The sequence below is a fragment of the Hyla sarda genome, unplaced genomic scaffold, assembly GCF_029499605.1.
Source record: "Hyla sarda isolate aHylSar1 unplaced genomic scaffold, aHylSar1.hap1 scaffold_776, whole genome shotgun sequence".
In the NCBI taxonomy this organism is placed as follows: Eukaryota; Metazoa; Chordata; class Amphibia; order Anura; family Hylidae; genus Hyla; species Hyla sarda.
Genome location: NW_026610799.1, coordinates 89,370 through 116,349, shown reverse-complemented (window position 1 = coordinate 116,349; position 26,980 = coordinate 89,370). Strand labels below are relative to the sequence as shown.

Genomic DNA, 26,980 nt, shown 5'->3' with positions numbered 1-26,980 from the left:
CTCACTTCCACAGGCCTTGCAGAGTGTAAACAACAACAACCCAGCTTTGTTGTGTATGTAACCATAGGGATTGTGATGTCACCTAGAACCTTCACAGCAGCGACAGCTTTATGAGGAGCATCAGCACTGCTCTGCCTGAGCAGAACCATCACCGCCATAGGTTGTCAAATAACCCGGATTTAACCCACACAGGTAAGTCCAATGGGGTGCAGGCATGTCCTCTATGCTTACAGCTTCCCGTGGGTGTTGGTTTGATACCGTTTGGGGACAGTCAAGGAGGCATCTGCAGGCAACAAAGGTAGGTGTGTGCTTGTGTGTGTGTTTCCTATGCAGATCCTAAGCCCAGTGTCACATGCAAGTAGGAGGAGTAAGAAGGGTTCCTGGCAAATCCGGGTTATGGATTGCATTTAAAAAGGCCCCGTGGGAGTGCAATGGGCCCCTGTCTTGCTGCTTAGCAATAATGGTATGGGTTTAGGTTCTGCTGTGTGTACTGGTGGTTGACTGCCCCCCAGCCCAGAGTGTGCATGGAAAATTGTCTGGCAGCCTCCCTGACAGCAAGCAGTGATAGTGCCCATGAAGGGGACCTTGTTGGGCCCGCCCCTTTCACGGTTATCGCTTCTCGGCCTTTTGGCTAAGATCAAGTGTAGTATCTGTTCTTATCAGTTTAATATCTGATACGTCCCCTATCTGGGGACCATATATTAAATGGATTTTTGAGAACGGGGGCCGATTTCGAAGCTTGCTTCCGTCGCCCTATGCATTGACCCGATATGGCAGTATCTTCGGGTACAGTGCACCACCCCCTTACAGGGTTAAAAAGAAAGATTCCTACTTTCATTGCTACCTGCTTGCTGGCTAGCCAGCTAGCCAGCCCTGTGGGCCTTGCTGCTGCTGCTGCTGCTGCTGCAGCCAAAAAACAAAAGGTGGTGCTGCTGCTGCTTCTGCTGCTTCTGCTTGTGTCTGGCCGCTGTTGGAGCGTCCAGGCACAGGACTTCTGCTGCTGCTGACTAAATGGCCTCCTTAATTGGATCATTTGAGTAGCCAGCACACCTGTGCAGGTAGGGCATGACATGATAGGCAGCTGCCTTGATAGCGGGTGGGTGCTGAATGTTCCTAATTGACAAAATAAGATTAATGCTTATGAAGAAATATAAAATCTCATCCCTTCCCCAATATCGCGCCACACCCCTACCCCTTAATTCCCTGGTTGAACTTGATGGACATATGTCTTTTTTCGACCGTACTAACTATGTAACTATGTAACATAACATGGGGGGGTCTCCTGGCTGTTCACACAGGTGTGTCATTGCTGTACATTGACCATGCATTGCTTCTGTGGTATTGCAAAGGCAAAGACAAATGCTTCCAGCCATCCATTGCACTAATGGATTGGTCATCAGCTGGCTGTCTATGTCCCGCATCAATATAGACCAAAGTACAGAGGGTTAGGCTATGCTATAGTGCACCTACCTGATGCATCAGAAGGTGCGAGGCCCTTGCTAAATTCTGTGCACAGACTTTGAGATCTATGCTTTAGACTGTATCTAAACCTGCTCCAACATGGACTGACATTCTGGCCTACTTTCAGCCGATGCGACTTGTCTGTCGCTGAACAGTCGCTTTTTATGTATTCAGCACCTATGTATAATGTTGTAAAAATGCTCTAGAAGCTAAAGTCGCAGAAATGTCACACATATTTGGCCTGCAACTTTCTGTGCGACAAATTCAGACAGGAAAAATCAGTATAAATCCTTAGAAAATTATCCCCCAGTGTCTCCATCTGCTGGCGGTATTGAATAAGCATTGCTGCACTGATGGGGTATGCATTAGACGAAAAAAAAGAAGAAAAAGAAGAATAATACGCCCAGAAAAGAGGCGAAAAGGAGAAAAACTTAAAAAAACGTGAAAAAAAAGTAAGAGGAAGAGAAGGGAAAAAAAGGTGGAAATGGGTTTAAAAGTGATTTCGGCGGAGAAATATATATATATATATATATATATATATATATATATATATATATATATATACGCGCACACACACACATATATATAAACGTATTCTCCGTTGAGATATTGCAGCCGCTGCTGTGTCCAGGCCCAGGAGCCTTAGCACTGTGCTGTGATGTCACTCAATACCACTGACATCACTAGGTGTAAACAACATCTCTTCTTTGCTGTGTATGTGACTATGGAGCTGTTTGGTGATGTCGTCTATTATGGCCTTCATAGAAGCAACAGGAGATTGTTGCATCCATCTAGAACCCTCAGAACTACAGTGCTATGATGTCACTCACTTCCACAGGCCTTGCAGAGTGTAAACAACAACAACCCAGCTTTGTTGTGTATGTAACCATAGGGATTGTGATGTCACCTAGAACCTTCACAGCAGCGACAGCTTTATGAGGAGCATCAGCACTGCTCTGCCTGAGCAGAACCATCACCGCCATAGGTTGTCAAATAACCCGGATTTAACCCACACAGGTAAGTCCAATGGGGTGCAGGCATGTCCTCTATGCTTACAGCTTCCCGTGGGTGTTGGTTTGATACCGTTTGGGGACAGCCAAGGAGGCATCTGCAGGCAACAAAGGTAGGTGTGTGCTTGTGTGTGTGTTTCCTATGCAGATCCTAAGCCCAGTGTCACATGCAAGTAGGAGGAGTAAGAAGGGTTCCTGGCAAATCCGGGTTATGGATTGCATTTAAAAAGGCCCCGTGGGAGTGCAATGGGCCCCTGTCTTGCTGCTTAGCAATAATGGTATGGGTTTAGGTTCTGCTGTGTGTACTGGTGGTTGACTGCCCCCCAGCCCAGAGTGTGCATGGAAAATTGTCTGGCAGCCTCCCTGACAGCAAGCAGTGATAGTGCCCATGAAGGGGACCTTGTTGGGCCCGCCCCTTTCACGGTTATCGCTTCTCGGCCTTTTGGCTAAGATCAAGTGTAGTATCTGTTCTTATCAGTTTAATATCTGATACGTCCCCTATCTGGGGACCATATATTAAATGGATTTTTGAGAACGGGGGCCGATTTCGAAGCTTGCTTCCGTCGCCCTATGCATTGACCCGATATGGCAGTATCTTCGGGTACAGTGCACCACCCCCTTACAGGGTTAAAAAGAAAGATTCCTACTTTCATTGCTACCTGCTTGCTGGCTAGCCAGCTAGCCAGCCCTGTGGGCCTTGCTGCTGCTGCTGCTGCTGCTGCAGCCAAAAAACAAAAGGTGGTGCTGCTGCTGCTTCTGCTGCTTCTGCTTGTGTCTGGCCGCTGTTGGAGCGTCCAGGCACAGGACTTCTGCTGCTGCTGACTAAATGGCCTCCTTAATTGGATCATTTGAGTAGCCAGCACACCTGTGCAGGTAGGGCATGACATGATAGGCAGCTGCCTTGATAGCGGGTGGGTGCTGAATGTTCCTAATTGACAAAATAAGATTAATGCTTATGAAGAAATATAAAATCTCATCCCTTCCCCAATATCGCGCCACACCCCTACCCCTTAATTCCCTGGTTGAACTTGATGGACATATGTCTTTTTTCGACCGTACTAACTATGTAACTATGTAACATAACATGGGGGGGTCTCCTGGCTGTTCACACAGGTGTGTCATTGCTGTACATTGACCATGCATTGCTTCTGTGGTATTGCAAAGGCAAAGACAAATGCTTCCAGCCATCCATTGCACTAATGGATTGGTCATCAGCTGGCTGTCTATGTCCCGCATCAATATAGACCAAAGTACAGAGGGTTAGGCTATGCTATAGTGCACCTACCTGATGCATCAGAAGGTGCGAGGCCCTTGCTAAATTCTGTGCACAGACTTTGAGATCTATGCTTTAGACTGTATCTAAACCTGCTCCAACATGGACTGACATTCTGGCCTACTTTCAGCCGATGCGACTTGTCTGTCGCTGAACAGTCGCTTTTTATGTATTCAGCACCTATGTATAATGTTGTAAAAATGCTCTAGAAGCTAAAGTCGCAGAAATGTCACACATATTTGGCCTGCAACTTTCTGTGCGACAAATTCAGACAGGAAAAATCAGTATAAATCCTTAGAAAATTATCCCCCAGTGTCTCCATCTGCTGGCGGTATTGAATAAGCATTGCTGCACTGATGGGGTATGCATTAGACGAAAAAAAAGAAGAAAAAGAAGAATAATACGCCCAGAAAAGAGGCGAAAAGGAGAAAAACGTAAAAAAACGTGAAAAAAAAGTAAGAGGAAGAGAAGGGAAAAAAAGGTGGAAATGGGTTTAAAAGTGATTTCGGCGGAGAAATATATATATATATATATATATATATATATATATATATATATACGCGCACACACACACATATATATAAACGTATTCTCCGTTGAGATATTGCAGCCGCTGCTGTGTCCAGGCCCAGGAGCCTTAGCACTGTGCTGTGATGTCACTCAATACCACTGACATCACTAGGTGTAAACAACATCTCTCCTTTGCTGTGTATGTGACTATGGAGCTGTTTGGTGATGTCGTCTATTACGGCCTTCATAGAAGCAACAGGAGATTGTTGCATCCATCTAGAACCCTCAGAACTACAGTGCTATGATGTCACTCACTTCCACAGGCCTTGCAGAGTGTAAACAACAACAACCCAGCTTTGTTGTGTATGTAACCATAGGGATTGTGATGTCACCTAGAACCTTCACAGCAGCGACAGCTTTATGAGGAGCATCAGCACTGCTCTGCCTGAGCAGAACCATCACCGCCATAGGTTGTCAAATAACCCGGATTTAACCCACACAGGTAAGTCCAATGGGGTGCAGGCATGTCCTCTATGCTTACAGCTTCCCGTGGGTGTTGGTTTGATACCGTTTGGGGACAGCCAAGGAGGCATCTGCAGGCAACAAAGGTAGGTGTGTGCTTGTGTGTGTGTTTCCTATGCAGATCCTAAGCCCAGTGTCACATGCAAGTAGGAGGAGTAAGAAGGGTTCCTGGCAAATCCGGGTTATGGATTGCATTTAAAAAGGCCCCGTGGGAGTGCAATGGGCCCCTGTCTTGCTGCTTAGCAATAATGGTATGGGTTTAGGTTCTGCTGTGTGTACTGGTGGTTGACTGCCCCCCAGCCCAGAGTGTGCATGGAAAATTGTCTGGCAGCCTCCCTGACAGCAAGCAGTGATAGTGCCCATGAAGGGGACCTTGTTGGGCCCGCCCCTTTCACGGTTATCGCTTCTCGGCCTTTTGGCTAAGATCAAGTGTAGTATCTGTTCTTATCAGTTTAATATCTGATACGTCCCCTATCTGGGGACCATATATTAAATGGATTTTTGAGAACGGGGGCCGATTTCGAAGCTTGCTTCCGTCGCCCTATGCATTGACCCGATATGGCAGTATCTTCGGGTACAGTGCACCACCCCCTTACAGGGTTAAAAAGAAAGATTCCTACTTTCATTGCTACCTGCTTGCTGGCTAGCCAGCTAGCCAGCCCTGTGGGCCTTGCTGCTGCTGCTGCTGCTGCTGCAGCCAAAAAACAAAAGGTGGTGCTGCTGCTGCTTCTGCTGCTTCTGCTTGTGTCTGGCCGCTGTTGGAGCGTCCAGGCACAGGACTTCTGCTGCTGCTGACTAAATGGCCTCCTTAATTGGATCATTTGAGTAGCCAGCACACCTGTGCAGGTAGGGCATGACATGATAGGCAGCTGCCTTGATAGCGGGTGGGTGCTGAATGTTCCTAATTGACAAAATAAGATTAATGCTTATGAAGAAATATAAAATCTCATCCCTTCCCCAATATCGCGCCACACCCCTACCCCTTAATTCCCTGGTTGAACTTGATGGACATATGTCTTTTTTCGACCGTACTAACTATGTAACTATGTAACATAACATGGGGGGGTCTCCTGGCTGTTCACACAGGTGTGTCATTGCTGTACATTGACCATGCATTGCTTCTGTGGTATTGCAAAGGCAAAGACAAATGCTTCCAGCCATCCATTGCACTAATGGATTGGTCATCAGCTGGCTGTCTATGTCCCGCATCAATATAGACCAAAGTACAGAGGGTTAGGCTATGCTATAGTGCACCTACCTGATGCATCAGAAGGTGCGAGGCCCTTGCTAAATTCTGTGCACAGACTTTGAGATCTATGCTTTAGACTGTATCTAAACCTGCTCCAACATGGACTGACATTCTGGCCTACTTTCAGCCGATGCGACTTGTCTGTCGCTGAACAGTCGCTTTTTATGTATTCAGCACCTATGTATAATGTTGTAAAAATGCTCTAGAAGCTAAAGTCGCAGAAATGTCACACATATTTGGCCTGCAACTTTCTGTGCGACAAATTCAGACAGAAAAAATCAGTATAAATCCTTAGAAAATTATCCCCCAGTGTCTCCATCTGCTGGCGGTATTGAATAAGCATTGCTGCACTGATGGGGTATGCATTAGACGAAAAAAAAGAAGAAAAAGAAGAATAATACGCCCAGAAAAGAGGCGAAAAGGAGAAAAACGTAAAAAAACGTGAAAAAAAAGTAAGAGGAAGAGAAGGGAAAAAAAGGTGGAAATGGGTTTAAAAGTGATTTCGGCGGAGAAATATATATATATATATATATATATATATATATATATATATATACGCGCACACACACACATATATATAAACGTATTCTCCGTTGAGATATTGCAGCCGCTGCTGTGTCCAGGCCCAGGAGCCTTAGCACTGTGCTGTGATGTCACTCAATACCACTGACATCACTAGGTGTAAACAACATCTCTCCTTTGCTGTGTATGTGACTATGGAGCTGTTTGGTGATGTCGTCTATTATGGCCTTCATAGAAGCAACAGGAGATTGTTGCATCCATCTAGAACCCTCAGAACTACAGTGCTATGATGTCACTCACTTCCACAGGCCTTGCAGAGTGTAAACAACAACAACCCAGCTTTGTTGTGTATGTAACCATAGGGATTGTGATGTCACCTAGAACCTTCACAGCAGCGACAGCTTTATGAGGAGCATCAGCACTGCTCTGCCTGAGCAGAACCATCACCGCCATAGGTTGTCAAATAACCCGGATTTAACCCACACAGGTAAGTCCAATGGGGTGCAGGCATGTCCTCTATGCTTACAGCTTCCCGTGGGTGTTGGTTTGATACCGTTTGGGGACAGCCAAGGAGGCATCTGCAGGCAACAAAGGTAGGTGTGTGCTTGTGTGTGTGTTTCCTATGCAGATCCTAAGCCCAGTGTCACATGCAAGTAGGAGGAGTAAGAAGGGTTCCTGGCAAATCCGGGTTATGGATTGCATTTAAAAAGGCCCCGTGGGAGTGCAATGGGCCCCTGTCTTGCTGCTTAGCAATAATGGTATGGGTTTAGGTTCTGCTGTGTGTACTGGTGGTTGACTGCCCCCCAGCCCAGAGTGTGCATGGAAAATTGTCTGGCAGCCTCCCTGACAGCAAGCAGTGATAGTGCCCATGAAGGGGACCTTGTTGGGCCCGCCCCTTTCACGGTTATCGCTTCTCGGCCTTTTGGCTAAGATCAAGTGTAGTATCTGTTCTTATCAGTTTAATATCTGATACGTCCCCTATCTGGGGACCATATATTAAATGGATTTTTGAGAACGGGGGCCGATTTCGAAGCTTGCTTCCGTCGCCCTATGCATTGACCCGATATGGCAGTATCTTCGGGTACAGTGCACCACCCCCTTACAGGGTTAAAAAGAAAGATTCCTACTTTCATTGCTACCTGCTTGCTGGCTAGCCAGCTAGCCAGCCCTGTGGGCCTTGCTGCTGCTGCTGCTGCTGCTGCAGCCAAAAAACAAAAGGTGGTGCTGCTGCTGCTTCTGCTGCTTCTGCTTGTGTCTGGCCGCTGTTGGAGCGTCCAGGCACAGGACTTCTGCTGCTGCTGACTAAATGGCCTCCTTAATTGGATCATTTGAGTAGCCAGCACACCTGTGCAGGGCATGACATGATAGGCAGCTGCCTTGATAGCGGGTGGGTGCTGAATGTTCCTAATTGACAAAATAAGATTAATGCTTATGAAGAAATATAAAATCTCATCCCTTCCCCAATATCGCGCCACACCCCTACCCCTTAATTCCCTGGTTGAACTTGATGGACATATGTCTTTTTTCGACCGTACTAACTATGTAACTATGTAACATAACATGGGGGGGTCTCCTGGCTGTTCACACAGGTGTGTCATTGCTGTACATTGACCATGCATTGCTTCTGTGGTATTGCAAAGGCAAAGACAAATGCTTCCAGCCATCCATTGCACTAATGGATTGGTCATCAGCTGGCTGTCTATGTCCCGCATCAATATAGACCAAAGTACAGAGGGTTAGGCTATGCTATAGTGCACCTACCTGATGCATCAGAAGGTGCGAGGCCCTTGCTAAATTCTGTGCACAGACTTTGAGATCTATGCTTTAGACTGTATCTAAACCTGCTCCAACATGGACTGACATTCTGGCCTACTTTCAGCCGATGCGACTTGTCTGTCGCTGAACAGTCGCTTTTTATGTATTCAGCACCTATGTATAATGTTGTAAAAATGCTCTAGAAGCTAAAGTCGCAGAAATGTCACACATATTTGGCCTGCAACTTTCTGTGCGACAAATTCAGACAGGAAAAATCAGTATAAATCCTTAGAAAATTATCCCCCAGTGTCTCCATCTGCTGGCGGTATTGAATAAGCATTGCTGCACTGATGGGGTATGCATTAGACGAAAAAAAAGAAGAAAAAGAAGAATAATACGCCCAGAAAAGAGGCGAAAAGGAGAAAAACGTAAAAAAACGTGAAAAAAAAGTAAGAGGAAGAGAAGGGAAAAAAAGGTGGAAATGGGTTTAAAAGTGATTTCGGCGGAGAAATATATATATATATATATATATATATATATATATATATATATATATACGCGCACACACACACATATATATAAACGTATTCTCCGTTGAGATATTGCAGCCGCTGCTGTGTCCAGGCCCAGGAGCCTTAGCACTGTGCTGTGATGTCACTCAATACCACTGACATCACTAGGTGTAAACAACATCTCTCCTTTGCTGTGTATGTGACTATGGAGCTGTTTGGTGATGTCGTCTATTATGGCCTTCATAGAAGCAACAGGAGATTGTTGCATCCATCTAGAACCCTCAGAACTACAGTGCTATGATGTCACTCACTTCCACAGGCCTTGCAGAGTGTAAACAACAACAACCCAGCTTTGTTGTGTATGTAACCATAGGGATTGTGATGTCACCTAGAACCTTCACAGCAGCGACAGCTTTATGAGGAGCATCAGCACTGCTCTGCCTGAGCAGAACCATCACCGCCATAGGTTGTCAAATAACCCGGATTTAACCCACACAGGTAAGTCCAATGGGGTGCAGGCATGTCCTCTATGCTTACAGCTTCCCGTGGGTGTTGGTTTGATACCGTTTGGGGACAGCCAAGGAGGCATCTGCAGGCAACAAAGGTAGGTGTGTGCTTGTGTGTGTGTTTCCTATGCAGATCCTAAGCCCAGTGTCACATGCAAGTAGGAGGAGTAAGAAGGGTTCCTGGCAAATCCGGGTTATGGATTGCATTTAAAAAGGCCCCGTGGGAGTGCAATGGGCCCCTGTCTTGCTGCTTAGCAATAATGGTATGGGTTTAGGTTCTGCTGTGTGTACTGGTGGTTGACTGCCCCCCAGCCCAGAGTGTGCATGGAAAATTGTCTGGCAGCCTCCCTGACAGCAAGCAGTGATAGTGCCCATGAAGGGGACCTTGTTGGGCCCGCCCCTTTCACGGTTATCGCTTCTCGGCCTTTTGGCTAAGATCAAGTGTAGTATCTGTTCTTATCAGTTTAATATCTGATACGTCCCCTATCTGGGGACCATATATTAAATGGATTTTTGAGAACGGGGGCCGATTTCGAAGCTTGCTTCCGTCGCCCTATGCATTGACCCGATATGGCAGTATCTTCGGGTACAGTGCACCACCCCCTTACAGGGTTAAAAAGAAAGATTCCTACTTTCATTGCTACCTGCTTGCTGGCTAGCCAGCTAGCCAGCCCTGTGGGCCTTGCTGCTGCTGCTGCTGCTGCTGCAGCCAAAAAACAAAAGGTGGTGCTGCTGCTGCTTCTGCTGCTTCTGCTTGTGTCTGGCCGCTGTTGGAGCGTCCAGGCACAGGACTTCTGCTGCTGCTGACTAAATGGCCTCCTTAATTGGATCATTTGAGTAGCCAGCACACCTGTGCAGGTAGGGCATGACATGATAGGCAGCTGCCTTGATAGCGGGTGGGTGCTGAATGTTCCTAATTGACAAAATAAGATTAATGCTTATGAAGAAATATAAAATCTCATCCCTTCCCCAATATCGCGCCACACCCCTACCCCTTAATTCCCTGGTTGAACTTGATGGACATATGTCTTTTTTCGACCGTACTAACTATGTAACTATGTAACATAACATGGGGGGGTCTCCTGGCTGTTCACACAGGTGTGTCATTGCTGTACATTGACCATGCATTGCTTCTGTGGTATTGCAAAGGCAAAGACAAATGCTTCCAGCCATCCATTGCACTAATGGATTGGTCATCAGCTGGCTGTCTATGTCCCGCATCAATATAGACCAAAGTACAGAGGGTTAGGCTATGCTATAGTGCACCTACCTGATGCATCAGAAGGTGCGAGGCCCTTGCTAAATTCTGTGCACAGACTTTGAGATCTATGCTTTAGACTGTATCTAAACCTGCTCCAACATGGACTGACATTCTGGCCTACTTTCAGCCGATGCGACTTGTCTGTCGCTGAACAGTCGCTTTTTATGTATTCAGCACCTATGTATAATGTTGTAAAAATGCTCTAGAAGCTAAAGTCGCAGAAATGTCACACATATTTGGCCTGCAACTTTCTGTGCGACAAATTCAGACAGGAAAAATCAGTATAAATCCTTAGAAAATTATCCCCCAGTGTCTCCATCTGCTGGCGGTATTGAATAAGCATTGCTGCACTGATGGGGTATGCATTAGACGAAAAAAAAGAAGAAAAAGAAGAATAATACGCCCAGAAAAGAGGCGAAAAGGAGAAAAACGTAAAAAAACGTGAAAAAAAAGTAAGAGGAAGAGAAGGGAAAAAAAGGTGGAAATGGGTTTAAAAGTGATTTCGGCGGAGAATATATATATATATATATATATATATATATACGCGCACACACACACATATATATAAACGTATTCTCCGTTGAGATATTGCAGCCGCTGCTGTGTCCAGGCCCAGGAGCCTTAGCACTGTGCTGTGATGTCACTCAATACCACTGACATCACTAGGTGTAAACAACATCTCTCCTTTGCTGTGTATGTGACTATGGAGCTGTTTGGTGATGTCGTCTATTATGGCCTTCATAGAAGCAACAGGAGATTGTTGCATCCATCTAGAACCCTCAGAACTACAGTGCTATGATGTCACTCACTTCCACAGGCCTTGCAGAGTGTAAACAACAACAACCCAGCTTTGTTGTGTATGTAACCATAGGGATTGTGATGTCACCTAGAACCTTCACAGCAGCGACAGCTTTATGAGGAGCATCAGCACTGCTCTGCCTGAGCAGAACCATCACCGCCATAGGTTGTCAAATAACCCGGATTTAACCCACACAGGTAAGTCCAATGGGGTGCAGGCATGTCCTCTATGCTTACAGCTTCCCGTGGGTGTTGGTTTGATACCGTTTGGGGACAGCCAAGGAGGCATCTGCAGGCAACAAAGGTAGGTGTGTGCTTGTGTGTGTGTTTCCTATGCAGATCCTAAGCCCAGTGTCACATGCAAGTAGGAGGAGTAAGAAGGGTTCCTGGCAAATCCGGGTTATGGATTGCATTTAAAAAGGCCCCGTGGGAGTGCAATGGGCCCCTGTCTTGCTGCTTAGCAATAATGGTATGGGTTTAGGTTCTGCTGTGTGTACTGGTGGTTGACTGCCCCCCAGCCCAGAGTGTGCATGGAAAATTGTCTGGCAGCCTCCCTGACAGCAAGCAGTGATAGTGCCCATGAAGGGGACCTTGTTGGGCCCGCCCCTTTCACGGTTATCGCTTCTCGGCCTTTTGGCTAAGATCAAGTGTAGTATCTGTTCTTATCAGTTTAATATCTGATACGTCCCCTATCTGGGGACCATATATTAAATGGATTTTTGAGAACGGGGGCCGATTTCGAAGCTTGCTTCCGTCGCCCTATGCATTGACCCGATATGGCAGTATCTTCGGGTACAGTGCACCACCCCCTTACAGGGTTAAAAAGAAAGATTCCTACTTTCATTGCTACCTGCTTGCTGGCTAGCCAGCTAGCCAGCCCTGTGGGCCTTGCTGCTGCTGCTGCTGCTGCTGCAGCCAAAAAACAAAAGGTGGTGCTGCTGCTGCTTCTGCTGCTTCTGCTTGTGTCTGGCCGCTGTTGGAGCGTCCAGGCACAGGACTTCTGCTGCTGCTGACTAAATGGCCTCCTTAATTGGATCATTTGAGTAGCCAGCACACCTGTGCAGGTAGGGCATGACATGATAGGCAGCTGCCTTGATAGCGGGTGGGTGCTGAATGTTCCTAATTGACAAAATAAGATTAATGCTTATGAAGAAATATAAAATCTCATCCCTTCCCCAATATCGCGCCACACCCCTACCCCTTAATTCCCTGGTTGAACTTGATGGACATATGTCTTTTTTCGACCGTACTAACTATGTAACTATGTAACATAACATGGGGGGGTCTCCTGGCTGTTCACACAGGTGTGTCATTGCTGTACATTGACCATGCATTGCTTCTGTGGTATTGCAAAGGCAAAGACAAATGCTTCCAGCCATCCATTGCACTAATGGATTGGTCATCAGCTGGCTGTCTATGTCCCGCATCAATATAGACCAAAGTACAGAGGGTTAGGCTATGCTATAGTGCACCTACCTGATGCATCAGAAGGTGCGAGGCCCTTGCTAAATTCTGTGCACAGACTTTGAGATCTATGCTTTAGACTGTATCTAAACCTGCTCCAACATGGACTGACATTCTGGCCTACTTTCAGCCGATGCGACTTGTCTGTCGCTGAACAGTCGCTTTTTATGTATTCAGCACCTATGTATAATGTTGTAAAAATGCTCTAGAAGCTAAAGTCGCAGAAATGTCACACATATTTGGCCTGCAACTTTCTGTGCGACAAATTCAGACAGGAAAAATCAGTATAAATCCTTAGAAAATTATCCCCCAGTGTCTCCATCTGCTGGCGGTATTGAATAAGCATTGCTGCACTGATGGGGTATGCATTAGACGAAAAAAAAGAAGAAAAAGAAGAATAATACGCCCAGAAAAGAGGCGAAAAGGAGAAAAACGTAAAAAAACGTGAAAAAAAAGTAAGAGGAAGAGAAGGGAAAAAAAGGTGGAAATGGGTTTAAAAGTGATTTCGGCGGAGAATATATATATATATATATATATATATATATATATATATATATACGCGCACACACACACATATATATAAACGTATTCTCCGTTGAGATATTGCAGCCGCTGCTGTGTCCAGGCCCAGGAGCCTTAGCACTGTGCTGTGATGTCACTCAATACCACTGACATCACTAGGTGTAAACAACATCTCTCCTTTGCTGTGTATGTGACTATGGAGCTGTTTGGTGATGTCGTCTATTATGGCCTTCATAGAAGCAACAGGAGATTGTTGCATCCATCTAGAACCCTCAGAACTACAGTGCTATGATGTCACTCACTTCCACAGGCCTTGCAGAGTGTAAACAACAACAACCCAGCTTTGTTGTGTATGTAACCATAGGGATTGTGATGTCACCTAGAACCTTCACAGCAGCGACAGCTTTATGAGGAGCATCAGCACTGCTCTGCCTGAGCAGAACCATCACCGCCATAGGTTGTCAAATAACCCGGATTTAACCCACACAGGTAAGTCCAATGGGGTGCAGGCATGTCCTCTATGCTTACAGCTTCCCGTGGGTGTTGGTTTGATACCGTTTGGGGACAGCCAAGGAGGCATCTGCAGGCAACAAAGGTAGGTGTGTGCTTGTGTGTGTGTTTCCTATGCAGATCCTAAGCCCAGTGTCACATGCAAGTAGGAGGAGTAAGAAGGGTTCCTGGCAAATCCGGGTTATGGATTGCATTTAAAAAGGCCCCGTGGGAGTGCAATGGGCCCCTGTCTTGCTGCTTAGCAATAATGGTATGGGTTTAGGTTCTGCTGTGTGTACTGGTGGTTGACTGCCCCCCAGCCCAGAGTGTGCATGGAAAATTGTCTGGCAGCCTCCCTGACAGCAAGCAGTGATAGTGCCCATGAAGGGGACCTTGTTGGGCCCGCCCCTTTCACGGTTATCGCTTCTCGGCCTTTTGGCTAAGATCAAGTGTAGTATCTGTTCTTATCAGTTTAATATCTGATACGTCCCCTATCTGGGGACCATATATTAAATGGATTTTTGAGAACGGGGGCCAATTTCGAAGCTTGCTTCCGTCGCCCTATGCATTGACCCGATATGGCAGTATCTTCGGGTACAGTGCACCACCCCCTTACAGGGTTAAAAAGAAAGATTCCTACTTTCATTGCTACCTGCTTGCTGGCTAGCCAGCTAGCCAGCCCTGTGGGCCTTGCTGCTGCTGCTGCTGCTGCTGCAGCCAAAAAACAAAAGGTGGTGCTGCTGCTGCTTCTGCTGCTTCTGCTTGTGTCTGGCCGCTGTTGGAGCGTCCAGGCACAGGACTTCTGCTGCTGCTGACTAAATGGCCTCCTTAATTGGATCATTTGAGTAGCCAGCACACCTGTGCAGGTAGGGCATGACATGATAGGCAGCTGCCTTGATAGCGGGTGGGTGCTGAATGTTCCTAATTGACAAAATAAGATTAATGCTTATGAAGAAATATAAAATCTCATCCCTTCCCCAATATCGCGCCACACCCCTACCCCTTAATTCCCTGGTTGAACTTGATGGACATATGTCTTTTTTCGACCGTACTAACTATGTAACTATGTAACATAACATGGGGGGGTCTCCTGGCTGTTCACACAGGTGTGTCATTGCTGTACATTGACCATGCATTGCTTCTGTGGTATTGCAAAGGCAAAGACAAATGCTTCCAGCCATCCATTGCACTAATGGATTGGTCATCAGCTGGCTGTCTATGTCCCGCATCAATATAGACCAAAGTACAGAGGGTTAGGCTATGCTATAGTGCACCTACCTGATGCATCAGAAGGTGCGAGGCCCTTGCTAAATTCTGTGCACAGACTTTGAGATCTATGCTTTAGACTGTATCTAAACCTGCTCCAACATGGACTGACATTCTGGCCTACTTTCAGCCGATGCGACTTGTCTGTCGCTGAACAGTCGCTTTTTATGTATTCAGCACCTATGTATAATGTTGTAAAAATGCTCTAGAAGCTAAAGTCGCAGAAATGTCACACATATTTGGCCTGCAACTTTCTGTGCGACAAATTCAGACAGGAAAAATCAGTATAAATCCTTAGAAAATTATCCCCCAGTGTCTCCATCTGCTGGCGGTATTGAATAAGCATTGCTGCACTGATGGGGTATGCATTAGACGAAAAAAAAGAAGAAAAAGAAGAATAATACGCCCAGAAAAGAGGCGAAAAGGAGAAAAACGTAAAAAAACGTGAAAAAAAAGTAAGAGGAAGAGAAGGGAAAAAAAGGTGGAAATGGGTTTAAAAGTGATTTCGGCGGAGAAATATATATATATATATATATATATATATATATATATATACGCGCACACACACACATATATATAAACGTATTCTCCGTTGAGATATTGCAGCCGCTGCTGTGTCCAGGCCCAGGAGCCTTAGCACTGTGCTGTGATGTCACTCAATACCACTGACATCACTAGGTGTAAACAACATCTCTCCTTTGCTGTGTATGTGACTATGGAGCTGTTTGGTGATGTCGTCTATTATGGCCTTCATAGAAGCAACAGGAGATTGTTGCATCCATCTAGAACCCTCAGAACTACAGTGCTATGATGTCACTCACTTCCACAGGCCTTGCAGAGTGTAAACAACAACAACCCAGCTTTGTTGTGTATGTAACCATAGGGATTGTGATGTCACCTAGAACCTTCACAGCAGCGACAGCTTTATGAGGAGCATCAGCACTGCTCTGCCTGAGCAGAACCATCACCGCCATAGGTTGTCAAATAACCCGGATTTAACCCACACAGGTAAGTCCAATGGGGTGCAGGCATGTCCTCTATGCTTACAGCTTCCCGTGGGTGTTGGTTTGATACCGTTTGGGGACAGCCAAGGAGGCATCTGCAGGCAACAAAGGTAGGTGTGTGCTTGTGTGTGTGTTTCCTATGCAGATCCTAAGCCCAGTGTCACATGCAAGTAGGAGGAGTAAGAAGGGTTCCTGGCAAATCCGGGTTATGGATTGCATTTAAAAAGGCCCCGTGGGAGTGCAATGGGCCCCTGTCTTGCTGCTTAGCAATAATGGTATGGGTTTAGGTTCTGCTGTGTGTACTGGTGGTTGACTGCCCCCCAGCCCAGAGTGTGCATGGAAAATTGTCTGGCAGCCTCCCTGACAGCAAGCAGTGATAGTGCCCATGAAGGGGACCTTGTTGGGCCCGCCCCTTTCACGGTTATCGCTTCTCGGCCTTTTGGCTAAGATCAAGTGTAGTATCTGTTCTTATCAGTTTAATATCTGATACGTCCCCTATCTGGGGACCATATATTAAATGGATTTTTGAGAACGGGGGCCGATTTCGAAGCTTGCTTCCGTCGCCCTATGCATTGACCCGATATGGCAGTATCTTCGGGTACAGTGCACCACCCCCTTACAGGGTTAAAAAGAAAGATTCCTACTTTCATTGCTACCTGCTTGCTGGCGCTAGCCAGCTAGCCAGCCCTGTGGGCCTTGCTGCTGCTGCTGCTGCTGCTGCAGCCAAAAAACAAAAGGTGGTGCTGCTGCTGCTTCTGCTGCTTCTGCTTGTGTCTGGCCGCTGTTGGAGCGTCCAGGCACAGGACTTCTGCTGCTGCTGACTAAATGGCCTCCTTAATTGGATCATTTGAGTAGCCAGCACACCTGTGCAGGTAGGGCATGACATGATAGGCAGCTGCCTTGATAGCGGGTGGGTGCTGAATGTTCCTAATTGACAAAATAAGATTAATGCTTATGAAGAAATATAAAATCTCATCCCTTCCCCAATATCGCGCCACACCCCTACCCCTTAATTCCCTGGTTGAACTTGATGGACATATGTCTTTTTTCGACCGTACTAACTATGTAACTATGTAACATAACATGGGGGGGTCTCCTGGCTGTTCACACAGGTGTGTCATTGCTGTACATTGACCATGCATTGCTTCTGTGGTATTGCAAAGGCAAAGACAAATGCTTCCAGCCATCCATTGCACTAATGGATTGGTCATCAGCTGGCTGTCTATGTCCCGCATCAATATAGACCAAAGTACAGAGGGTTAGGCTATGCTATAGTGCACCTACCTGATGCATCAGAAGGTGCGAGGCCCTTGCTAAATTCTGTGCACAGACTTTGAGATCTATGCTTTAGACTGTATCTAAACCTGCTCCAACATGGACTGACATTCTGGCCTACTTTCAGCCGATGCGACTTGTCTGTCGCTGAACAGTCGCTTTTTATGTATTCAGCACCTATGTATAATGTTGTAAAAATGCTCTAGAAGCTAAAGTCGCAGAAATGTCACACATATTTGGCCTGCAACTTTCTGTGCGACAAATTCAGACAGGAAAAATCAGTATAAATCCTTAGAAAATTATCCCCCAGTGTCTCCATCTGCTGGCGGTATTGAATAAGCATTGCTGCACTGATGGGGTATGCATTAGACGAAAAAAAAGAAGAAAAAGAAGAATAATACGCCCAGAAAAGAGGCGAAAAGGAGAAAAACGTAAAAAAACGTGAAAAAAAAGTAAGAGGAAGAGAAGGGAAAAAAAGGTGGAAATGGGTTTAAAAGTGATTTCGGCGGAGAAATATATATATATATATATATATATATATATATATATATACGCGCACACACACACATATATATAAACGTATTCTCCGTTGAGATATTGCAGCCGCTGCTGTGTCCAGGCCCAGGAGCCTTAGCACTGTGCTGTGATGTCACTCAATACCACTGACATCACTAGGTGTAAACAACATCTCTCCTTTGCTGTGTATGTGACTATGGAGCTGTTTGGTGATGTCGTCTATTATGGCCTTCATAGAAGCAACAGGAGATTGTTGCATCCATCTAGAACCCTCAGAACTACAGTGCTATGATGTCACTCACTTCCACAGGCCTTGCAGAGTGTAAACAACAACAACCCAGCTTTGTTGTGTATGTAACCATAGGGATTGTGATGTCACCTAGAACCTTCACAGCAGCGACAGCTTTATGAGGAGCATCAGCACTGCTCTGCCTGAGCAGAACCATCACCGCCATAGGTTGTCAAATAACCCGGATTTAACCCACACAGGTAAGTCCAATGGGGTGCAGGCATGTCCTCTATGCTTACAGCTTCCCGTGGGTGTTGGTTTGATACCGTTTGGGGACAGCCAAGGAGGCATCTGCAGGCAACAAAGGTAGGTGTGTGCTTGTGTGTGTGTTTCCTATGCAGATCCTAAGCCCAGTGTCACATGCAAGTAGGAGGAGTAAGAAGGGTTCCTGGCAAATCCGGGTTATGGATTGCATTTAAAAAGGCCCCGTGGGAGTGCAATGGGCCCCTGTCTTGCTGCTTAGCAATAATGGTATGGGTTTAGGTTCTGCTGTGTGTACTGGTGGTTGACTGCCCCCCAGCCCAGAGTGTGCATGGAAAATTGTCTGGCAGCCTCCCTGACAGCAAGCAGTGATAGTGCCCATGAAGGGGACCTTGTTGGGCCCGCCCCTTTCACGGTTATCGCTTCTCGGCCTTTTGGCTAAGATCAAGTGTAGTATCTGTTCTTATCAGTTTAATATCTGATACGTCCCCTATCTGGGGACCATATATTAAATGGATTTTTGAGAACGGGGGCCAATTTCGAAGCTTGCTTCCGTCGCCCTATGCATTGACCCGATATGGCAGTATCTTCGGGTACAGTGCACCACCCCCTTACAGGGTTAAAAAGAAAGATTCCTACTTTCATTGCTACCTGCTTGCTGGCTAGCCAGCTAGCCAGCCCTGTGGGCCTTGCTGCTGCTGCTGCTGCTGCTGCAGCCAAAAAACAAAAGGTGGTGCTGCTGCTGCTTCTGCTGCTTCTGCTTGTGTCTGGCCGCTGTTGGAGCGTCCAGGCACAGGACTTCTGCTGCTGCTGACTAAATGGCCTCCTTAATTGGATCATTTGAGTAGCCAGCACACCTGTGCAGGTAGGGCATGACATGATAGGCAGCTGCCTTGATAGCGGGTGGGTGCTGAATGTTCCTAATTGACAAAATAAGATTAATGCTTATGAAGAAATATAAAATCTCATCCCTTCCCCAATATCGCGCCACACCCCTACCCCTTAATTCCCTGGTTGAACTTGATGGACATATGTCTTTTTTCGACCGTACTAACTATGTAACTATGTAACATAACATGGGGGGGTCTCCTGGCTGTTCACACAGGTGTGTCATTGCTGTACATTGACCATGCATTGCTTCTGTGGTATTGCAAAGGCAAAGACAAATGCTTCCAGCCATCCATTGCACTAATGGATTGGTCATCAGCTGGCTGTCTATGTCCCGCATCAATATAGACCAAAGTACAGAGGGTTAGGCTATGCTATAGTGCACCTACCTGATGCATCAGAAGGTGCGAGGCCCTTGCTAAATTCTGTGCACAGACTTTGAGATCTATGCTTTAGACTGTATCTAAACCTGCTCCAACATGGACTGACATTCTGGCCTACTTTCAGCCGATGCGACTTGTCTGTCGCTGAACAGTCGCTTTTTATGTATTCAGCACCTATGTATAATGTTGTAAAAATGCTCTAGAAGCTAAAGTCGCAGAAATGTCACACATATTTGGCCTGCAACTTTCTGTGCGACAAATTCAGACAGGAAAAATCAGTATAAATCCTTAGAAAATTATCCCCCAGTGTCTCCATCTGCTGGCGGTATTGAATAAGCATTGCTGCACTGATGGGGTATGCATTAGACGAAAAAAAAGAAGAAAAAGAAGAATAATACGCCCAGAAAAGAGGCGAAAAGGAGAAAAACGTAAAAAAACGTGAAAAAAAAGTAAGAGGAAGAGAAGGGAAAAAAAGGTGGAAATGGGTTTAAAAGTGATTTCGGCGGAGAAATATATATATATATATATATATATATATATATATATATATATATATACGCGCACACACACACATATATATAAACGTATTCTCCGTTGAGATATTGCAGCCGCTGCTGTGTCCAGGCCCAGGAGCCTTAGCACTGTGCTGTGATGTCACTCAATACCACTGACATCACTAGGTGTAAACAACATCTCTCCTTTGCTGTGTATGTGACTATGGAGCTGTTTGGTGATGTCGTCTATTATGGCCTTCATAGAAGCAACAGGAGATTGTTGCATCCATCTAGAACCCTCAGAACTACAGTGCTATGATGTCACTCACTTCCACAGGCCTTGCAGAGTGTAAACAACAACAACCCAGCTTTGTTGTGTATGTAACCATAGGGATTGTGATGTCACCTAGAACCTTCACAGCAGCGACAGCTTTATGAGGAGCATCAGCACTGCTCTGCCTGAGCAGAACCATCACCGCCATAGGTTGTCAAATAACCCGGATTTAACCCACACAGGTAAGTCCAATGGGGTGCAGGCATGTCCTCTATGCTTACAGCTTCCCGTGGGTGTTGGTTTGATACCGTTTGGGGACAGCCAAGGAGGCATCTGCAGGCAACAAAGGTAGGTGTGTGCTTGTGTGTGTGTTTCCTATGCAGATCCTAAGCCCAGTGTCACATGCAAGTAGGAGGAGTAAGAAGGGTTCCTGGCAAATCCGGGTTATGGATTGCATTTAAAAAGGCCCCGTGGGAGTGCAATGGGCCCCTGTCTTGCTGCTTAGCAATAATGGTATGGGTTTAGGTTCTGCTGTGTGTACTGGTGGTTGACTGCCCCCCAGCCCAGAGTGTGCATGGAAAATTGTCTGGCAGCCTCCCTGACAGCAAGCAGTGATAGTGCCCATGAAGGGGACCTTGTTGGGCCCGCCCCTTTCACGGTTATCGCTTCTCGGCCTTTTGGCTAAGATCAAGTGTAGTATCTGTTCTTATCAGTTTAATATCTGATACGTCCCCTATCTGGGGACCATATATTAAATGGATTTTTGAGAACGGGGGCCGATTTCGAAGCTTGCTTCCGTCGCCCTATGCATTGACCCGATATGGCAGTATCTTCGGGTACAGTGCACCACCCCCTTACAGGGTTAAAAAGAAAGATTCCTACTTTCATTGCTACCTGCTTGCTGGCTAGCCAGCTAGCCAGCCCTGTGGGCCTTGCTGCTGCTGCTGCTGCTGCTGCAGCCAAAAAACAAAAGGTGGTGCTGCTGCTGCTTCTGCTGCTTCTGCTTGTGTCTGGCCGCTGTTGGAGCGTCCAGGCACAGGACTTCTGCTGCTGCTGACTAAATGGCCTCCTTAATTGGATCATTTGAGTAGCCAGCACACCTGTGCAGGTAGGGCATGACATGATAGGCAGCTGCCTTGATAGCGGGTGGGTGCTGAATGTTCCTAATTGACAAAATAAGATTAATGCTTATGAAGAAATATAAAATCTCATCCCTTCCCCAATATCGCGCCACACCCCTACCCCTTAATTCCCTGGTTGAACTTGATGGACATATGTCTTTTTTCGACCGTACTAACTATGTAACTATGTAACATAACATGGGGGGGTCTCCTGGCTGTTCACACAGGTGTGTCATTGCTGTACATTGACCATGCATTGCTTCTGTGGTATTGCAAAGGCAAAGACAAATGCTTCCAGCCATCCATTGCACTAATGGATTGGTCATCAGCTGGCTGTCTATGTCCCGCATCAATATAGACCAAAGTACAGAGGGTTAGGCTATGCTATAGTGCACCTACCTGATGCATCAGAAGGTGCGAGGCCCTTGCTAAATTCTGTGCACAGACTTTGAGATCTATGCTTTAGACTGTATCTAAACCTGCTCCAACATGGACTGACATTCTGGCCTACTTTCAGCCGATGCGACTTGTCTGTCGCTGAACAGTCGCTTTTTATGTATTCAGCACCTATGTATAATGTTGTAAAAATGCTCTAGAAGCTAAAGTCGCAGAAATGTCACACATATTTGGCCTGCAACTTTCTGTGCGACAAATTCAGACAGGAAAAATCAGTATAAATCCTTAGAAAATTATCCCCCAGTGTCTCCATCTGCTGGCGGTATTGAATAAGCATTGCTGCACTGATGGGGTATGCATTAGACGAAAAAAAAGAAGAAAAAGAAGAATAATACGCCCAGAAAAGAGGCGAAAAGGAGAAAAACGTAAAAAAACGTGAAAAAAAAGTAAGAGGAAGAGAAGGGAAAAAAAGGTGGAAATGGGTTTAAAAGTGATTTCGGCGGAGAAATATATATATATATATATATATATATATATATATATATATATACGCGCACACACACACATATATATAAACGTATTCTCCGTTGAGATATTGCAGCCGCTGCTGTGTCCAGGCCCAGGAGCCTTAGCACTGTGCTGTGATGTCACTCAATACCACTGACATCACTAGGTGTAAACAACATCTCTCCTTTGCTGTGTATGTGACTATGGAGCTGTTTGGTGATGTCGTCTATTATGGCCTTCATAGAAGCAACAGGAGATTGTTGCATCCATCTAGAACCCTCAGAACTACAGTGCTATGATGTCACTCACTTCCACAGGCCTTGCAGAGTGTAAACAACAACAACCCAGCTTTGTTGTGTATGTAACCATAGGGATTGTGATGTCACCTAGAACCTTCACAGCAGCGACAGCTTTATGAGGAGCATCAGCACTGCTCTGCCTGAGCAGAACCATCACCGCCATAGGTTGTCAAATAACCCGGATTTAACCCACACAGGTAAGTCCAATGGGGTGCAGGCATGTCCTCTATGCTTACAGCTTCCCGTGGGTGTTGGTTTGATACCGTTTGGGGACAGCCAAGGAGGCATCTGCAGGCAACAAAGGTAGGTGTGTGCTTGTGTGTGTGTTTCCTATGCAGATCCTAAGCCCAGTGTCACATGCAAGTAGGAGGAGTAAGAAGGGTTCCTGGCAAATCCGGGTTATGGATTGCATTTAAAAAGGCCCCGTGGGAGTGCAATGGGCCCCTGTCTTGCTGCTTAGCAATAATGGTATGGGTTTAGGTTCTGCTGTGTGTACTGGTGGTTGACTGCCCCCCAGCCCAGAGTGTGCATGGAAAATTGTCTGGCAGCCTCCCTGACAGCAAGCAGTGATAGTGCCCATGAAGGGGACCTTGTTGGGCCCGCCCCTTTCACGGTTATCGCTTCTCGGCCTTTTGGCTAAGATCAAGTGTAGTATCTGTTCTTATCAGTTTAATATCTGATACGTCCCCTATCTGGGGACCATATATTAAATGGATTTTTGAGAACGGGGGCCGATTTCGAAGCTTGCTTCCGTCGCCCTATGCATTGACCCGATATGGCAGTATCTTCGGGTACAGTGCACCACCCCCTTACAGGGTTAAAAAGAAAGATTCCTACTTTCATTGTTACCTGCTTGCTGGCTAGCCAGCTAGCCAGCCCTGTGGGCCTTGCTGCTGCTGCTGCTGCTGCTGCAGCCAAAAAACAAAAGGTGGTGCTGCTGCTGCTTCTGCTGCTTCTGCTTGTGTCTGGCCGCTGTTGGAGCGTCCAGGCACAGGACTTCTGCTGCTGCTGACTAAATGGCCTCCTTAATTGGATCATTTGAGTAGCCAGCACACCTGTGCAGGTAGGGCATGACATGATAGGCAGCTGCCTTGATAGCGGGTGGGTGCTGAATGTTCCTAATTGACAAAATAAGATTAATGCTTATGAAGAAATATAAAATCTCATCCCTTCCCCAATATCGCGCCACACCCCTACCCCTTAATTCCCTGGTTGAACTTGATGGACATATGTCTTTTTTCGACCGTACTAACTATGTAACTATGTAACATAACATGGGGGGGTCTCCTGGCTGTTCACACAGGTGTGTCATTGCTGTACATTGACCATGCATTGCTTCTGTGGTATTGCAAAGGCAAAGACAAATGCTTCCAGCCATCCATTGCACTAATGGATTGGTCATCAGCTGGCTGTCTATGTCCCGCATCAATATAGACCAAAGTACAGAGGGTTAGGCTATGCTATAGTGCACCTACCTGATGCATCAGAAGGTGCGAGGCCCTTGCTAAATTCTGTGCACAGACTTTGAGATCTATGCTTTAGACTGTATCTAAACCTGCTCCAACATGGACTGACATTCTGGCCTACTTTCAGCCGATGCGACTTGTCTGTCGCTGAACAGTCGCTTTTTATGTATTCAGCACCTATGTATAATGTTGTAAAAATGCTCTAGAAGCTAAAGTCGCAGAAATGTCACACATATTTGGCCTGCAACTTTCTGTGCGACAAATTCAGACAGGAAAAATCAGTATAAATCCTTAGAAAATTATCCCCCAGTGTCTCCATCTGCTGGCGGTATTGAATAAGCATTGCTGCACTGATGGGGTATGCATTAGACGAAAAAAAAGAAGAAAAAGAAGAATAATACGCCCAGAAAAGAGGCGAAAAGGAGAAAAACGTAAAAAAACGTGAAAAAAAAGTAAGAGGAAGAGAAGGGAAAAAAAGGTGGAAATGGGTTTAAAAGTGATTTCGGCGGAGAAATATATATATATATATATATATATATATATATATATATACGCGCACACACACACATATATATAAACGTATTCTCCGTTGAGATATTGCAGCCGCTGCTGTGTCCAGGCCCAGGAGCCTTAGCACTGTGCTGTGATGTCACTCAATACCACTGACATCACTAGGTGTAAACAACATCTCTCCTTTGCTGTGTATGTGACTATGGAGCTGTTTGGTGATGTCGTCTATTATGGCCTTCATAGAAGCAACAGGAGATTGTTGCATCCATCTAGAACCCTCAGAACTACAGTGCTATGATGTCACTCACTTCCACAGGCCTTGCAGAGTGTAAACAACAACAACCCAGCTTTGTTGTGTATGTAACCATAGGGATTGTGATGTCACCTAGAACCTTCACAGCAGCGACAGCTTTATGAGGAGCATCAGCACTGCTCTGCCTGAGCAGAACCATCACCGCCATAGGTTGTCAAATAACCCGGATTTAACCCACACAGGTAAGTCCAATGGGGTGCAGGCATGTCCTCTATGCTTACAGCTTCCCGTGGGTGTTGGTTTGATACCGTTTGGGGACAGCCAAGGAGGCATCTGCAGGCAACAAAGGTAGGTGTGTGCTTGTGTGTGTGTTTCCTATGCAGATCCTAAGCCCAGTGTCACATGCAAGTAGGAGGAGTAAGAAGGGTTCCTGGCAAATCCGGGTTATGGATTGCATTTAAAAAGGCCCCGTGGGAGTGCAATGGGCCCCTGTCTTGCTGCTTAGCAATAATGGTATGGGTTTAGGTTCTGCTGTGTGTACTGGTGGTTGACTGCCCCCCAGCCCAGAGTGTGCATGGAAAATTGTCTGGCAGCCTCCCTGACAGCAAGCAGTGATAGTGCCCATGAAGGGGACCTTGTTGGGCCCGCCCCTTTCACGGTTATCGCTTCTCGGCCTTTTGGCTAAGATCAAGTGTAGTATCTGTTCTTATCAGTTTAATATCTGATACGTCCCCTATCTGGGGACCATATATTAAATGGATTTTTGAGAACGGGGGCCGATTTCGAAGCTTGCTTCCGTCGCCCTATGCATTGACCCGATATGGCAGTATCTTCGGGTACAGTGCACCACCCCCTTACAGGGTTAAAAAGAAAGATTCCTACTTTCATTGCTACCTGCTTGCTGGCTAGCCAGCTAGCCAGCCCTGTGGGCCTTGCTGCTGCTGCTGCTGCTGCTGCAGCCAAAAAACAAAAGGTGGTGCTGCTGCTGCTTCTGCTGCTTCTGCTTGTGTCTGGCCGCTGTTGGAGCGTCCAGGCACAGGACTTCTGCTGCTGCTGACTAAATGGCCTCCTTAATTGGATCATTTGAGTAGCCAGCACACCTGTGCAGGTAGGGCATGACATGATAGGCAGCTGCCTTGATAGCGGGTGGGTGCTGAATGTTCCTAATTGACAAAATAAGATTAATGCTTATGAAGAAATATAAAATCTCATCCCTTCCCCAATATCGCGCCACACCCCTACCCCTTAATTCCCTGGTTGAACTTGATGGACATATGTCTTTTTTCGACCGTACTAACTATGTAACTATGTAACATAACATGGGGGGGTCTCCTGGCTGTTCACACAGGTGTGTCATTGCTGTACATTGACCATGCATTGCTTCTGTGGTATTGCAAAGGCAAAGACAAATGCTTCCAGCCATCCATTGCACTAATGGATTGGTCATCAGCTGGCTGTCTATGTCCCGCATCAATATAGACCAAAGTACAGAGGGTTAGGCTATGCTATAGTGCACCTACCTGATGCATCAGAAGGTGCGAGGCCCTTGCTAAATTCTGTGCACAGACTTTGAGATCTATGCTTTAGACTGTATCTAAACCTGCTCCAACATGGACTGACATTCTGGCCTACTTTCAGCCGATGCGACTTGTCTGTCGCTGAACAGTCGCTTTTTATGTATTCAGCACCTATGTATAATGTTGTAAAAATGCTCTAGAAGCTAAAGTCGCAGAAATGTCACACATATTTGGCCTGCAACTTTCTGTGCGACAAATTCAGACAGGAAAAATCAGTATAAATCCTTAGAAAATTATCCCCCAGTGTCTCCATCTGCTGGCGGTATTGAATAAGCATTGCTGCACTGATGGGGTATGCATTAGACGAAAAAAAAGAAGAAAAAGAAGAATAATACGCCCAGAAAAGAGGCGAAAAGGAGAAAAACGTAAAAAAACGTGAAAAAAAAGTAAGAGGAAGAGAAGGGAAA

General features: G+C 46.1%; 12 non-coding genes across 12 annotated transcripts; all 12 read left to right on the top strand.

The window, feature by feature from the left end:
- The first annotated feature begins 611 nt into the window (after positions 1-611).
- LOC130346202 (U2 spliceosomal RNA) lies at positions 612-802 on the top strand. Its single transcript, XR_008884556.1, has one exon. It is a non-coding gene; the product is annotated as a U2 spliceosomal RNA (small nuclear RNA).
- Positions 803-2,897: 2,095 nt separating this feature from the next.
- LOC130346201 (U2 spliceosomal RNA) lies at positions 2,898-3,088 on the top strand. Its single transcript, XR_008884555.1, has one exon. It is a non-coding gene; the product is annotated as a U2 spliceosomal RNA (small nuclear RNA).
- Positions 3,089-5,175: 2,087 nt separating this feature from the next.
- On the top strand, positions 5,176-5,366 carry LOC130346200 (U2 spliceosomal RNA). The gene has a single exon (XR_008884554.1). It is a non-coding gene; the product is annotated as a U2 spliceosomal RNA (small nuclear RNA).
- Positions 5,367-7,453: 2,087 nt separating this feature from the next.
- Positions 7,454-7,644, top strand: LOC130346199 (U2 spliceosomal RNA). The gene has a single exon (XR_008884553.1). It is a non-coding gene; the product is annotated as a U2 spliceosomal RNA (small nuclear RNA).
- A 2,087-nt stretch (positions 7,645-9,731) lies between these two features.
- Positions 9,732-9,922, top strand: LOC130346198 (U2 spliceosomal RNA). Its single transcript, XR_008884552.1, has one exon. It is a non-coding gene; the product is annotated as a U2 spliceosomal RNA (small nuclear RNA).
- Positions 9,923-11,996: 2,074 nt separating this feature from the next.
- On the top strand, positions 11,997-12,187 carry LOC130346196 (U2 spliceosomal RNA). Its single transcript, XR_008884550.1, has one exon. It is a non-coding gene; the product is annotated as a U2 spliceosomal RNA (small nuclear RNA).
- Positions 12,188-14,273: 2,086 nt separating this feature from the next.
- LOC130346173 (U2 spliceosomal RNA) lies at positions 14,274-14,464 on the top strand. Its single transcript, XR_008884529.1, has one exon. It is a non-coding gene; the product is annotated as a U2 spliceosomal RNA (small nuclear RNA).
- A 2,083-nt stretch (positions 14,465-16,547) lies between these two features.
- On the top strand, positions 16,548-16,738 carry LOC130346195 (U2 spliceosomal RNA). Its single transcript, XR_008884549.1, has one exon. It is a non-coding gene; the product is annotated as a U2 spliceosomal RNA (small nuclear RNA).
- A 2,085-nt stretch (positions 16,739-18,823) lies between these two features.
- LOC130346142 (U2 spliceosomal RNA) lies at positions 18,824-19,014 on the top strand. The gene has a single exon (XR_008884503.1). It is a non-coding gene; the product is annotated as a U2 spliceosomal RNA (small nuclear RNA).
- Positions 19,015-21,105: 2,091 nt separating this feature from the next.
- LOC130346194 (U2 spliceosomal RNA) lies at positions 21,106-21,296 on the top strand. The gene has a single exon (XR_008884548.1). It is a non-coding gene; the product is annotated as a U2 spliceosomal RNA (small nuclear RNA).
- Positions 21,297-23,383: 2,087 nt separating this feature from the next.
- Positions 23,384-23,574, top strand: LOC130346192 (U2 spliceosomal RNA). The gene has a single exon (XR_008884547.1). It is a non-coding gene; the product is annotated as a U2 spliceosomal RNA (small nuclear RNA).
- Positions 23,575-25,657: 2,083 nt separating this feature from the next.
- Positions 25,658-25,848, top strand: LOC130346191 (U2 spliceosomal RNA). The gene has a single exon (XR_008884546.1). It is a non-coding gene; the product is annotated as a U2 spliceosomal RNA (small nuclear RNA).
- The last annotated feature ends 1,132 nt before the right edge of the window (positions 25,849-26,980 follow it).